The following is a 13,428-nucleotide window of genomic DNA, read 5'->3' as shown; positions in this document are numbered from 1 at the left end:
CCAGCTGTGGTACTTTGTAAAACAGGTCATTTGTAAAGCAGGAGTTCTTGATTCTCTAGCTATTGAGATATTTGTCCTAGTTTTCAGGCAACTCTATGATATCTTCCCCAACATCTCCTGGATAAAATGCACATTTGCATTCAAAGCCACCTTGGATGTGAAAACCTTAATGATAAAGGCCATTAATCACAGATACATCAGGAGAGATGCTATCACAACATTGTTACAACTGCAGCAGGGAAATATAGCTCAGGTTATATATATATATATATATATATATATTTTTTTTTTTTTTTTTTTTTTTGCGTTACGTGGGCCTCTCACTGTTGTGGCCTCTCCCGTTGCGGAGCACAGGCTCCGGACGCGCAGGCTCAGGGGCCATGGCTCAGGGGCCCAGCCGCTCCGCGACATGTGGGATCTTCCCGGCCCAGGGCACGAATCTGTGTCCCCTGCATCGGCAGGCGGACTCTCAACCACTGCGCCACCAGGGGAGCCCGAGAAGGCCTTTTTTAATGCTGTGTATTACAAAGTGGGCTTCCAACTAGCTGAAATGTTGTTCAAGCAACAGACATTTTCCATAAAAGAATGTTCTTCGTCCCAAGGAGCAGATTAGCACCCACAAATACTTTTAACCCATATAGAACAAATAAGTTACTCCCTCTGGGGTTGAGGTAGAGGGGGGTAACTTAATAGAACCATCATTTATTTTTAGAATGTACACTTACCCCACAGGCAAACCACAGGGTAGAGGTCATACCAGGATGTGCTCAAGATAGAAGCCACTCCATTGCCAAGTTCTTGTGGCTTGCTCTCAATCTCTGGGGATAAGAGGGTACAAGTCATTTAGTGTCATTCTGGAATTGACCCAGACCTGAATGGGCTATTTAATATCTTGCTTGTCCTTTTGTTATAATTTGGATACACAGTAATAATAACTGGAGCTAACATTTATGAACCTCATTAAGCACTGCCCTAGATTCTTTACTCGATTACTTGTTTCGTGCTTGCAATAAACTGTCGTGCAGGCACTATTACTTTTTCATAAGTAAATAAAAAACCTGGGGCACAGAGGTGCCCAGGTCACATTGATGGTATTCTGGTCATCTTTTGTCGCCTAATGAATTATCTCAAACCCTAGTGGCTTAAAGCAATAATATTACTTTACTGTTACCTCGCTAGAGGTTGACTAGGCTCAGCTGGGCAGTTCTTATTTAGAGATTCTCACCTGGGGTCTCACACGCGGTTGCAGTCAGATGGCAGCTGTGGCTGTTTCCCCACTCATGTGTCTATTGACTGGGACCCCAGATGGGGCTGTCATGCAGAACCCCACAATAACCTCTCCATTGTAGCCTGGACATACCTATAGCATCACAGCTGGGCTCCAAAAACAAGCATCCCGAAAGGACCGATGAAACCTGTACGACCTAAAATAACAAACAAAAAAAACCTTTTTATATTGAGTTAATTAGAGACTAACAGGAAGTTGCAAATATAGTAATAGAGTCCCATGAACCCATCACTCAGCTTCCCCCAGTAGTGATCTTCTGTAACTGTAGGCCAATATCATAACCAGGAAATTAACAATACAATTAACTAGACTGTGAACTTACTCCATTTTACTAGTTATTACATGCCCTTATTTGTGTGTGTGCCTGCGCCTGTGTTCTGTGCAATTCGATTTCACGTTAAGATGCATGTAACTGCCACCACAATCAACATACAAAACTGTTCCATCCAGGAACTCCCTTGTGCTATTTCTTTATAGTCACGCCCACTCCTCCCCACCCTGATACCTGTCCCTTGGCAACAGCACACCTGTTCTTCAACTCTATAGCTTTATCATTTCAAGAATGTTACATAAATGGAATTGCACAGTACATAACCTTTTAAGATTGGCTTTTTTTTCACTACACATAATGCCCTTCAGATCCATCCACTTGTGCATATATCAATTGTTAGTTCCTTGTGTTGCTGTGTAATGGTCCACATATGCCTTTTAAGACCTAGTCTTGAAAGTCACATAGTTTTACTTCTATGATAATTAGAGACCTGTCCAGATTCAAGGGGATAAATCTGCCCCCTACCTTAATAAAAGTGGAGTCAATATCCCCTTATAAGAAGAGCATAAAGGGGCTTCCCTGGTGGAGCAGTGGTTAAGAATCCACCTGCCAAAGCAGGGGACACAGGTTCGAGCCCTGGTCCGGGAAGATCCCACATGCCATGGAGCAACTAAGCCCGTGCGCTACAACTACTGAGCCTGCGCTCTAGAGTCCGTGAGCCACAACTACTGAGCCTGCGTGCCACAACTACTGAAGCCTGTGCACCTAGAGCCGGTGCTCCGCAACAAGAGAAGCCACCGCAATGAGAAGCCTGTGCACCGCAATGAAGAGTAGCCCCTGCTCTCCGCAACTAGAGAAAGCCCGGGCGCAGCAACAAGACCCAATACAGCCAAAAATAAATTTATAAGGGAAAAAAAAAAAAAGAAGAGCAAGAGGAACAGGAGGACTGTGTGTCCATCTGGGAAAATGTAACCTGCCACAGATGGTAAGTGGCAAAGATGGGATTCAAACCCGGGTAGTTTGACTCCAGGTCCCATATTTTTAGGGTGACAACATGGCCATTCTTGCCGCAACAAAGGGAATGAAATCATTACAAACTTAATTGAAGAACAGGCTGATAAGCATATTTTAAATATGCAACATTCGTTATATTTAATTTAAAGAATTCGGAGACAATTAGGAAAGGCTTAGCGACATTAGAATCCTATATGTTCACTGAAAAAAAAAATGATGATAAGAAACATTTAGGTAAGCATCCTGGAAGTAAAAAGACAGATATTATAATTCCTTTTTCATTTTTCAGAACTTCTGATCTCCTAGCTTTCTGTTGACTGGAAATACTCCATGAATGTTTACTACTTAGGAAGATCTCTAACAGAAGTTGGAACCTAAAAAGCCCTATCTTAGAGGTAGACTGTCCAGAATACTTTTCTGAGGGGAAAGAATTCTGGAACCACAGCACAGTTACTGCCCCAAATAAGTTAATCTTCTGTCCTCTCTAGGACTATCACTAGCCCATAGGCACCTCTGAGTGAATTAGGAGAAGACACCCCTTCCTCTGGGCAGAGGCAGCCTGGCACCAACTCTCATAGCTTAGCCTTTGTTGCTGTGAGATAATAGAAAATGTATATATTCATCTCTGCTCCCAGTTCCTGGCACAGAGCTCCTAAAACCCTTGTAGTTTCCTAAATAGATACACCAGGAGCATCTTTTATTCTAATATGGGTCTTTGACCCTGCATCCTGACACGAAGCTCCTAAATCCCTTGGAATTTCCTGGATGATAGGAATGTATTTTGTTCTAATGAGGTGACTCTTGGTGGGCTTCTGGATGGGGCTGGTCATCAGAAAGACCAAGCCATGATTAGAAGCTTGAAACTTTCACCTCCACCCACCCACCCAGTTCTCTGAAGAGAGGCTGGAAATTCAGTTAATGTTCGATCATGCCTATGTGATGAAACTTCCATAAAAATCCCCAGTTGGCACTTTTATGCTCTGAATAAACATAGCAATCAGTTGAGCTCTACCTCCTGCCCTGCAGTGGTAAAGGGTAAACCTAGGATGATAATTCAAATCTCTGTTATTCCAGGGTTTGGGTTCATCACTAAGCTGCATCCATTTCTCTCTCCAAAAGACAAATAAAAGTACTCTCATTTTTATGGCTAAGTAATATTCCATTGTATATATGTACCACATGTTCTTCATCCATTCCTCTGTTGATGGACATTCACGTTGCTTCCATGTCTTGGCAATTGTAAATAGTACTGTAGTGAACATTGGGTTGCATGTATCAATATCTTTTCCAATTATGGTTTTCTCTGGATATATCCCATTTGCAGCAACATGGATTGCCCTAGAGATTACCATACTAAATGAAGTAAGTCAGACAGAGAAAGACAAATATCATATGATATCGTTTATATGTGGAATCTAAAAAAACGATACAAATGAACTTATTTACAAAACAGAAAGACTCAGAGACTTCAATAACAAATTTATGGTTACCAAAGGGGAAAGGTGGCAGGAGAGGGATAAATTAGGAGTTTGGGGATTAACATACACACACTACTATATATAAAATAGATAATCAACAAGGACCTACTGTATAGCACAGGAAACTCTACTCAATAATCTTTAATAACCTATATGGGAAAAGAATCTGAAAAGAATGGATACATGTATATGTATAACTGAATCACTTTGCTGTACACCTGAAACAAACACAACATTGTAAATCAACTATACTTTAACATAAAAAAAATTAAATTTAAGAAAGTACTCTTAAAAACAATCTACAGAACCTACCAACTTTTCACTTTAAGTTAGAACCTTGGAAGGAATGAGACTAAGCTCTGTTCAAATATGGTAACAAAAAAGTTGGATTTAATCAAGCAAATAAATCAGAGAAAGTAAGGAATTAGAAGTGAAAAGGAAAGTTAGAGAAAAAAGCCTTTCACTGATGTTTTTGGATTTCCCCTCAGATTGTCACTTGTATACTACTATGTTATACTGATTACCATAGTGGGTTCATTTATTCCAAATTCCGAGGTGAAGAGTTTACAGTACAGTATTTGTCATCTTTGTCATCTTTCTGAATGACGTTCTTTATAGAACCCCCTTTCAGAGAATTTCTCAGCACAGTACATGCCTTTAGAATGTAGCATAAATTCTAAAAGAAATTGAGGAGGCAGGAATAGACTGGGATAGGACTCCTCATTATATAGAAAGACTTGTTTAAGCAACTATCGTCACTCAAAACCTAGAGCCCGTGTCCAGTCATTTACTCTAACAAATCCCACGCTGAAGAACATTCTCAGCACTGGCAGGGTGTCTGGGCACCCAGTCCCCCACTCCACCAAGCTAGACAAGGCTACAGCAACACTCCCAATCACCCCTGAGTTACGGTGAGTAGATGCAGAGTCCCTGGGCTCTCCTGGACCTTGGGTGCTACCAGGCTAAGAGCAGCCAGAAGTAAACCTGGCCAGGCAATCACAGAGGTTTCTTTTATGCAGAGGTGAATGCTAAAGAGGAACAGCTTCCATAACAGCTCTGTTTGACACCCATATGACATTCCTGGCCCGACCCCGTGAGTCTGTGGCATCACCACTTCTATACATCCAGAGCCGCCATTTTAAAATGTCCCAGTCTTGATGGTGTGCCAGTGGCATACAGCTGGGTGTCCACAGATGTCCTCAAACTTTTTTTTTTTTTTTTTGCGGTTCACGGGCCTCTCACTGCTGTGGCCTCTCCCGTTGCGGAGCACAGGCTCCGGACGCGCAGCCTCAGCAGCCATGGCTCACGGGCCCAGCCGCTTCACGATGTGGGATCTTCCCGGACCGGGGCACGAACCCGCGTCCCCTGCATCGGCAGGCGGACTCTCAACCACTGCGCCACCAGGGAAGCCCTTTTTTTCTTTTCTTAATTTTTATTGGAGTATAGTTGCTTTACAGATGTCCTCAAACTTTGTAAAAGCACCATCTCCAAACATATTTCTCTATTAGTGCCTTTATCTTATCCTCAAGAATAGGAGGTTATCTTTGAATTCTGCAGAGAACCAAACAGTGCTTGTTATGAGGTAGCAAGTTTTGGCTGATTTACAACCCCGATAGAACAAATTCTATATCTAATCACGGTTGGGCACGATTGCCTCCTCACCACCTTGCATATCCTTCCTTTAGAAAAATTTTTGTATCTTCCAAGCTAACATCTGACAACTTTAAAACTAAGGAACATCTTCTTTGCATTATCTAAAACAAGATTGGCAATCTTTAACCTTGGTGTCCAAATTGGCCCATTGATTTAGGACACAGGTCATCAAAAACAGTCACATTGGGCTTCCCTGGTGGCGCAGTGGTTGAGAGTCTGCCTGCTAGTGCAGGGGACACGGGTTCGAGCCCTGGTCTGGGAGGATCCCACATGCTGTGGAGCAACTAGGCCCGTGAGCCACAACTACTGAGCCTGCACGTCTGGAGCCTCTGCTCTGCAACAAGAGAGGCCACAATAGTGAGAGGCCCACACACTGCAATGAAGAGAGGCCCCCGCTTGCCACAACTAGAGAAAGCCCTTGCACAGAAATGAAGACCCAACACAGCAAAAATAAATAAATAAATTACTAAACTCCTACCCCCAACATCTTCTAAAAAAAAAAAAAAAAACCAGTCACATTCTCTCTAGAAACTACTATCAAAATCTAGGGCATATGTGAGAATATCACCGGGTGTGGGTCATGCTACCTTGAGAGAAGCAGGGAAAGAGCTATAAAGAGAACCCAGAAACTAGGAAATGAACAATGGATAAGAGGGAGAGAGATTTTCACCTTTTCCTCTCCTCCACCCCTGCTCTTGGCTCTACTAGGTTGGGGAGTCTTCTGTTGCCAGATTTAATAAATAAAAATACAGTCTGTCTAGTTAAATTCAGATAAATGATGAATAATTTTATAGGATAAGTATAACCCTGTGGAATATTTGGGACATACTTATACTAAAAAAAATTATTTACTCTAACTGAAATTCGCATTTGACTGGAGCAAACTGTACTATGGTGAGAACAGCAAAGATTTTGAAACAAGGCGAACATAGGTTTGAATCCTGCAAAATTACTTATTATTCATGAGCCTCTAGCCATGTCATATAGCTACTTTGAGCCTCAGTCTCCACATCTTCAGATGAAGAAATGACATTACTTCATAGAGTTGTCATGGGGATTAGAAATAAGCAAATGCTGTAACTAGCAAGTGGTCAACAAGATGATGTCCGCTGGTTAATCCTCTTAAATTGTTGTTATATTTTCTGCTTCATTCTTCTTTCTACTTCTGATCTAAAATACATCTAAAATCCAAATATTTTTACAGCCTTCTTCTCCCCTCACCCATTACCACTCCACTTCATGTAATATGGAGAACACATATTAATTTTCCACAGCTTTTTTCCCCCACTACAGATAATTTATTGTCATAGGAGCCATAAAGTGTCATAAAACTATGGCATTTTCATTTGCAGCAACATGGATGGGCCCAGAGATTATCATACTAAGTGAAGTAAGTCAGACAGAGAAAGACAAATACCATATGATATCACTTATATGTGGAATCTAAAATATGACAAAAATGAACTTATCTACGAAACAGACTCACAGACATAGAGAACGACTTGTGGTTGCCAAGGGGGAGGGAGGTGGGGGAGGGAAGGAGTGGGATTTCGGGGTTAGCAGATGCAAACTCTTATATACAGAATGGATAAGCAACAAGGTCCTATAGGGAACTATATTCAGTATCCTGGGATAAACCATAATGGAAAAGAATATGAAAAATAATGTATATTTATGTGTAACAATCTCTTTGCTGTACAGCAGAAATGAACACAACATTGTAAATCGACTGTACCTCAATAAAATAAACTAAAAAAAAAAGACAACTATGGCATTTTAATTCCCTGGCTCAAGATAGGCCTGGAGGGTCCTGCAAAGTTGAGAGCTGGGACTATTGCAGGGACAAGAGAGCACAGTGTGATTAGAGGGGGTTACAGCACAGAATACCAGCTATCAGTGTTATTCCTTAACCACTGAACGATAAATGAAGCTATTCACTGGAGAGAAGCTAAGAGTTTAGTAGGTCTCTCTTCCTACGTAAGCTCTGGAAAAGCCAAAGGGAATGATTTTTAGGGTTAAAAAATGGTTTTGGCTTCTCCCCGCTGAGTCGTTTAGGAGGAGAGACAGGGTTGCAATCCAGATCAGATAATTACAACTGACCTACTGACAGCTGTAACCACACTTAGAACACAAACTGCTGCAGAGGGGAGGAAATGTGCTTGGAAAGTTTTATTAATAAAGCATAGCATTATGAAAGAAACCTCACAGACATGAAAAGAAATGCTTACTTCAGAAACCACAAGCGTACAAATCCTGTCCTCCATCACCTACTGGAGCAAACTCTACAACCCAGGAATTGAAGGACTGCTTTCAATAGCTGAGGGGTCCAATGTACTCTGGAAAATTTTCCAAAATCTCTCTTTGTCTGCTCACACAAAATCCTGGTGATGCCCCATCATACAGGGAGACTCAGCTGACAGTGAGACTGATGACTCCACACAATGTTAGGGGGAAAGTAAATGGAGACAGCCATTCTATCAGCTTCTGTCAATATTTAAATGCACCTGTCCCTTAATTCAACAATTCCACTCTGAAAGATCTCTCTTAAGGACATGCTTATTCACAAAGTTAAATATGTATTTTTAGAAAACTGTCACTGCGAAATTGCTTATTGTAGCAAACAATTAGAAATATCCTAAATGTCTCTCAATAGAGGAACAAGTGAATGTATGACAGTGTAGTTTTACTGTGAAATATACACCACAGTTAAAAAGAATGAGATATGTTTATATATCCTAATAAAGAGAGCTTTCTAAGACATATTTTAAGAAGGTGGGAGAACTGCAAAAAATATCAGTATAATCCAATTATATTAAAATAAACAAGTGTTTCTGTATTTACTTGTGTATGTAAATGCTTAGTGTAGTGTCTTGAGTGATGTGATAGCACTTACGACTAGAGAACAAAGATTACTGGGGGAAATGGAGGGACGTCCCCACACATTGATTCAGTATACCTCTGTACCATTTGAGTTTTTAACAAGGTGTATTTGAGAATTAGTTGTATCATTTTAACTACTCACTCTTAAAAAGAAACGTAAAAAAAGTTAAATTAACTACTTTGAATATTCTCCCCAAATCTTATTTACTTACCTAAAAGCTCTACTTTTTGAAACGAATCACAGAGAAAATCTAAATTGTGTACCTGCGGCAAATTCACATGTATCTAGGATTTTCTGAGCATATTCGCCGAGGATTCTGGCATTTAATTGCTCCAGAGGTGGAGGAGACTCAGAGAAAGAATTCACACCCTGGATCAAGTAAAAATACTCAGGCTTTGCTCAAGGATTCTGCAGAACCATCCAAAAAGAGGAGAGGGGTCGTTTGTGAGTACACATGGATAATCACGGGGCTCCTCAGATTGCCCTCAAACACAGGAAATTATAACAAAGTCATAGAGGAAGAAGGCTGTTTAAAACACTAACCAGGGCTTCCCTGGTGGTGCAGTGGTTGAGAGTCCGTCTGCCGATGCAGGGTACACGGGTTCGTGCCCCGGTCCGGGAAGAACCCACATGCCGCGGAGCGGCTGGGCCCGTGAGCCATGGCCGCTGAGCCTGCGCGTCCAGAGCCTGTGCTCCGCAACGGGAGAGGCCACAACAGTGAGAGGCCCGCATACCGCAAAAAAAAAAAAAAAGTTTCCCTCAGATTAAAGGTTAGTGTAACTGCAATAATGGAGCATTACCTAGGATGTTCCTAGGTCTTTCACATGTTTCCCAACCTCATCTGCATATTATAGGAACCCCTGGAGAAATGTAAAGAATATGGATGGCTGAGTTCTACTCTCAAAGATTGAGTTAATTGTTCTGGGGAGTTTTAGAGGCACCTCAGGTGATTCTAAAGTACAGCCAATGTTGAGAACCACTGATGCAAATAGAATCTTGGTCTAACTCTGCAATCCCTGGTCCTCCAGACTTGCCCAGATATGCTCAGACTTGTCAAAATCCTAGGGTGAGCATAGTCATAGCTTTGTTACCCTTCAATGTCTGGTCTCTTGTGTTCACAGAGAGGATTACTAAAACTCATCTTATTTATTTATTTTATTTATTTGGCTGCAACGGGTCTTAGTTGCGGCACGTTGGAGCTTCGTTGCAGCATGTGGGATCTGTAGTTGCGGCATGCGAACTCTTCTTAGTGGAGGCATGCGGACTTTTAGTTGCAGCGTGTAGGATCTTGTTCCCTAACCCAGGCCCCCTGCTTTGGGAGCGCGGTGCCTTAGCCACTGGACCACCAGGAAAGTCCCTTTTCTTTTTTTTTTTCATGTAAAACCTGTGAGCTATGCTCACATGTGCTGGCTTACCATACACTATCTATATGTGCACGCAGGGTTTTTTCCCCCTACCAAATGCAAATGCTAAAAACACTACCATCTGGTCAACCCCTGCTGACCCCTAATTGTTCAACCAATAAGGGCAAGAACATTCCTAAAAAGGAGAGCAGAGATTTTATCTGTTAAATGTGTTTGGAGTTCTCATTACCTTCAGAACATAAAAATATTTCCCATTCCAGATAATGTTTAGTGAATGCATGATAAGCACAAAGCGTTATTATGCATCTTATTTGAGAAGCACAAAGATATTGATAGAAAACACGATGTTTACACTGTAGGAGCTTACCACTGCAATAAGGAGATTCAACATAAACCACTAAGAGAGTACTTTTAAAGAGCAAAGGATGAATAAATACAATTAAGATGCAAACACTACGATATTAATGACTACCATCTGTGAAAGACCTGTAAGTGTCTCAGGTCAAAATATTTTTTATATATAGAAAGTTTTTCTAATGTTTGGAACAACCTGTGAGGTAGATTCTCCCTGTGCTTTAAAGAACAGAGAAATAAAGTGCAGAAGTTAAGTAACTTACCCCAAATCACAGAGTTACTATTCCATTATCATACTATGTAGTAGTATTATTCTTCAGTAATTTAAATATACATTTTGATGAAGACAAAAAATTCATACCAACATTCTGTGAAAATGTAATTCCATTTCCACAGTATCAAGTCAATATATTACATGCAGCTATCATGACTATTTTAGGAATTTTAGAAAGTTTAAAGAAGACATTAAAATGTCTAGTGAAGATGCAGTGCTTGGGAAGTCAGAGCTGATAAAATGACTTCCCCCAGCAAACCACCCCGCTTTCCATCCGTGGTTTCCTTATGTATAAAACACAGATACTATTTTTACACCTGCCTCAAGCACATGCCATGAGAACAGAGAATTTCCTCACTGAGGTGTAAGAGTGGTTTTGTTTTGATTTTAATGTCCTGAGATGAAGAAGTTGGAGAGGTGGGTTTTCTCCCAAAGCTAAAGCAGCCAAGGTGGAGGGTCTCACATTTTCCTGGGTTCTTCCAAGGCTGAATGTGTCCTCCATGGGGGTTGCGAGGAGGAGGCAGCAGCCTGGCCCCAGCCAGAGGTCACACTCCGTGCCTGGCAGGTGGTCCTGGCATTGTGGCAGGACAGGCACACTGCTAGCATTGCCTTCACCAATGAGTCTTTTTTTTTTTTAGAAGTAAAGAATGTCTGGGCTTTTTAAAATTATTATTTATTTTATCTATTTATTTTTGGCTGCGTTGGGCCTTTGTTGCTGGGCACGGGCTTTCTCTAGTTGCAGCGAGCAGGGGCTACTCTTCACTGCAGTGCCTGGGCTTCTCATTGCGGTGGCTTCTCTTGTTGCAGAGCACGGGCTCTAGGCACGTGAGCTTCAGTAGTTGTGGCACGAGGGCTCAGTAGTTGTGGCTCACAGGCTTAGTTGCTTCGCGGCATGTGGAATCATCCTGGGCCAGGGATCGAACGTGTGTCCCGTGCATTGGCAGGCAGATTCTTAACCACTGCGCCACCAGGGAAGTCCCACCAATGAGTCTTGGCAACAAGCAGCCACCAGGGAAGTCCCACCAATGAGTCCTGGCAACAAGCAGCCCCTGACGGACCACTGAGCACCCGAGCCTTCTCTCTGTCTCCAAGAATCAGAGCTGGGGAGGGGAACACTGAAGTTGACGAGTACTTGGCTGAGTTGGACAAGCTTCAGCAACCTCAGCTGGTGGGGGGGATGGAGGTGGGTGTGGGTGTGGGGTTGAGGGGAGGGGGAGGGCAGGGGTGAAGAAGCCTAGCAAGGTCAAGGCTAAAGTCTTCCAGGAGTTGCCCTGAGGAAGGAGCATCTCCTGAGAAGGAAATTGTGGAAAACGTAATGAAGGAGACATTACCAACATGGAATCAATAAGCTGAAAAATAAATTTTAATTTATTCTAATACTTTATAATTTCAAATAAGTTGTAAACAATTACACTAGAGGAAAGACAATTTTCTTTCCAATCTCTCTATAGAAAATAATTATTACAAAATCTTTGTCACATCAAGAGGTAATCAAAGAGTATACAAGAAAAAAAAGATTTTAGGGTATGTTGGTGAGCTAATAAAGATAATATTAATACTGAGTTTTTTTCTTTATTTTTAATGTTTGTGGTATTTGTTACCTCTTTCAAATGTATAACTTGTGGTGATTAATAGTCCTAAATAAACATTCAATCTTGTATTCACATTTTTGCATTCCTTGTCTTAAAGAGCGTCCCCAAATTGTATAAACCTCAGGCTCACAAAACCTGGAACGTTCTGAGTACAATATAAATTCAATATGGAGTGAACAACTAGCCTATAAAAATCCAAATCTAGAGTGTTACTGTCACTCATAGAACACCTGAGATATCAGGTAGATGAGAGACTTGGACGGTGGAGAGGGGTAGAAAAGAGAGTTAAGTGGTAATGATAACAGACACCCAGGACTAGATGGGGCAGAGTGACAGTCTGCCCCTCTCCAAGGGCATAGAGGACACTCACTCACAGGCCACGGTTAGGAGTTTAGATCTTACTCTAAGAGCAATGGGAAATCATCAGCAAGCTTTAAGCAAGGGAGGAAGTGTTAAGTGTGTGAGCAGGGAGACCACTTAGCAGGAGAGAAATGGTGACAGTTGTTCAGGATTTCCCCTGCCCCATGTCTACGGTCACCAAGTAGAATCAGCCTACCTGTGAGGAGCCCGAGGTTCACTGGCTCCCCCAGAAATCCTCGCTTGGCCAGGTGACTCCTGAGTCTGCAGCCAAGCGCTACAAAAACCCCTGGGGGAGGTGGACGGCTCACACGCTCTCAGCTTTCCATGAATCATTTAGATGGGAAACTGAAGCTGCTCAGATAAAAAAGGTCTGTGAACTTCAGGTCGGGATCATACTCCTGTCCCAAATGTATGACTTTTTCTCCCCCTTCAGGGAGTGTGGGTGTATTTAAAAAACAAACTATTTTCATTCAGTCACCGTTTCCTAGCAACCAAAAAAAAAGCATCTATTTTCCGGATGCCTGTGAGCCCCAGCCCAGTGGATGCTCAAGCACGCCTCCAGAAGCACGGAGAGAACAGAAGCATTGGGATCACTCAGTTGGTGAGAGATTCTGAAAGGGGAATCTGTTAATAGAACACGGTCTGAAGGACCTGTACCATAGATGCCGGGGTGCAGAGCGGGGACCTGCAGGGAGTGTACAGATTTTCTTCAGGGCATGATATTCCTATAGAAAATGGGGGCTGTGACTTCTGGGGGCGGGTTGGTTTCTATGAAACAGCTAATGCATGAGGCAGCTGACATCTTTCCAGCAGCTCTTTTATGTGTATTTCCAGCCAGAGTCTTGTTTTCATTAAAATTCTATAGACAGAAAAGAGGGGCAACTGGCTGAATTCAAATC

At 42.1% G+C, this 13,428-nt stretch overlaps 1 long non-coding RNA gene across 4 annotated transcripts in view; it reads right to left on the bottom strand.

The window, feature by feature from the left end:
* The window catches only part of LOC117201481 (uncharacterized), a 54,515-nt gene that overhangs the window by 5,124 nt on the left and 35,963 nt on the right, over positions 1-13,428 (bottom strand). For 2 of the 4 annotated variants that reach the window (XR_007478324.1, XR_004483521.2), the window contains exons 3-4: positions 1,226-1,424; positions 282-818 (exon numbers count right to left, since the gene is read on the bottom strand). This is a non-coding gene — a long non-coding RNA (uncharacterized LOC117201481). Of the gene's footprint in view, positions 1-281; positions 819-1,225; positions 1,425-3,749; positions 3,912-13,428 lie in introns of those variants that run through there. The other 2 variants (XR_007478325.1, XR_004483524.2) reach the window with 2 other exon arrangements.

Source organism: Orcinus orca, chromosome 7 (genome assembly GCF_937001465.1).
Source record: "Orcinus orca chromosome 7, mOrcOrc1.1, whole genome shotgun sequence".
Classification (NCBI taxonomy): domain Eukaryota; kingdom Metazoa; phylum Chordata; class Mammalia; order Artiodactyla; family Delphinidae; genus Orcinus; species Orcinus orca.
Note: the sequence above shows the minus strand (reverse complement) of the source record. Positions and strands in the feature narration are given on the sequence as shown.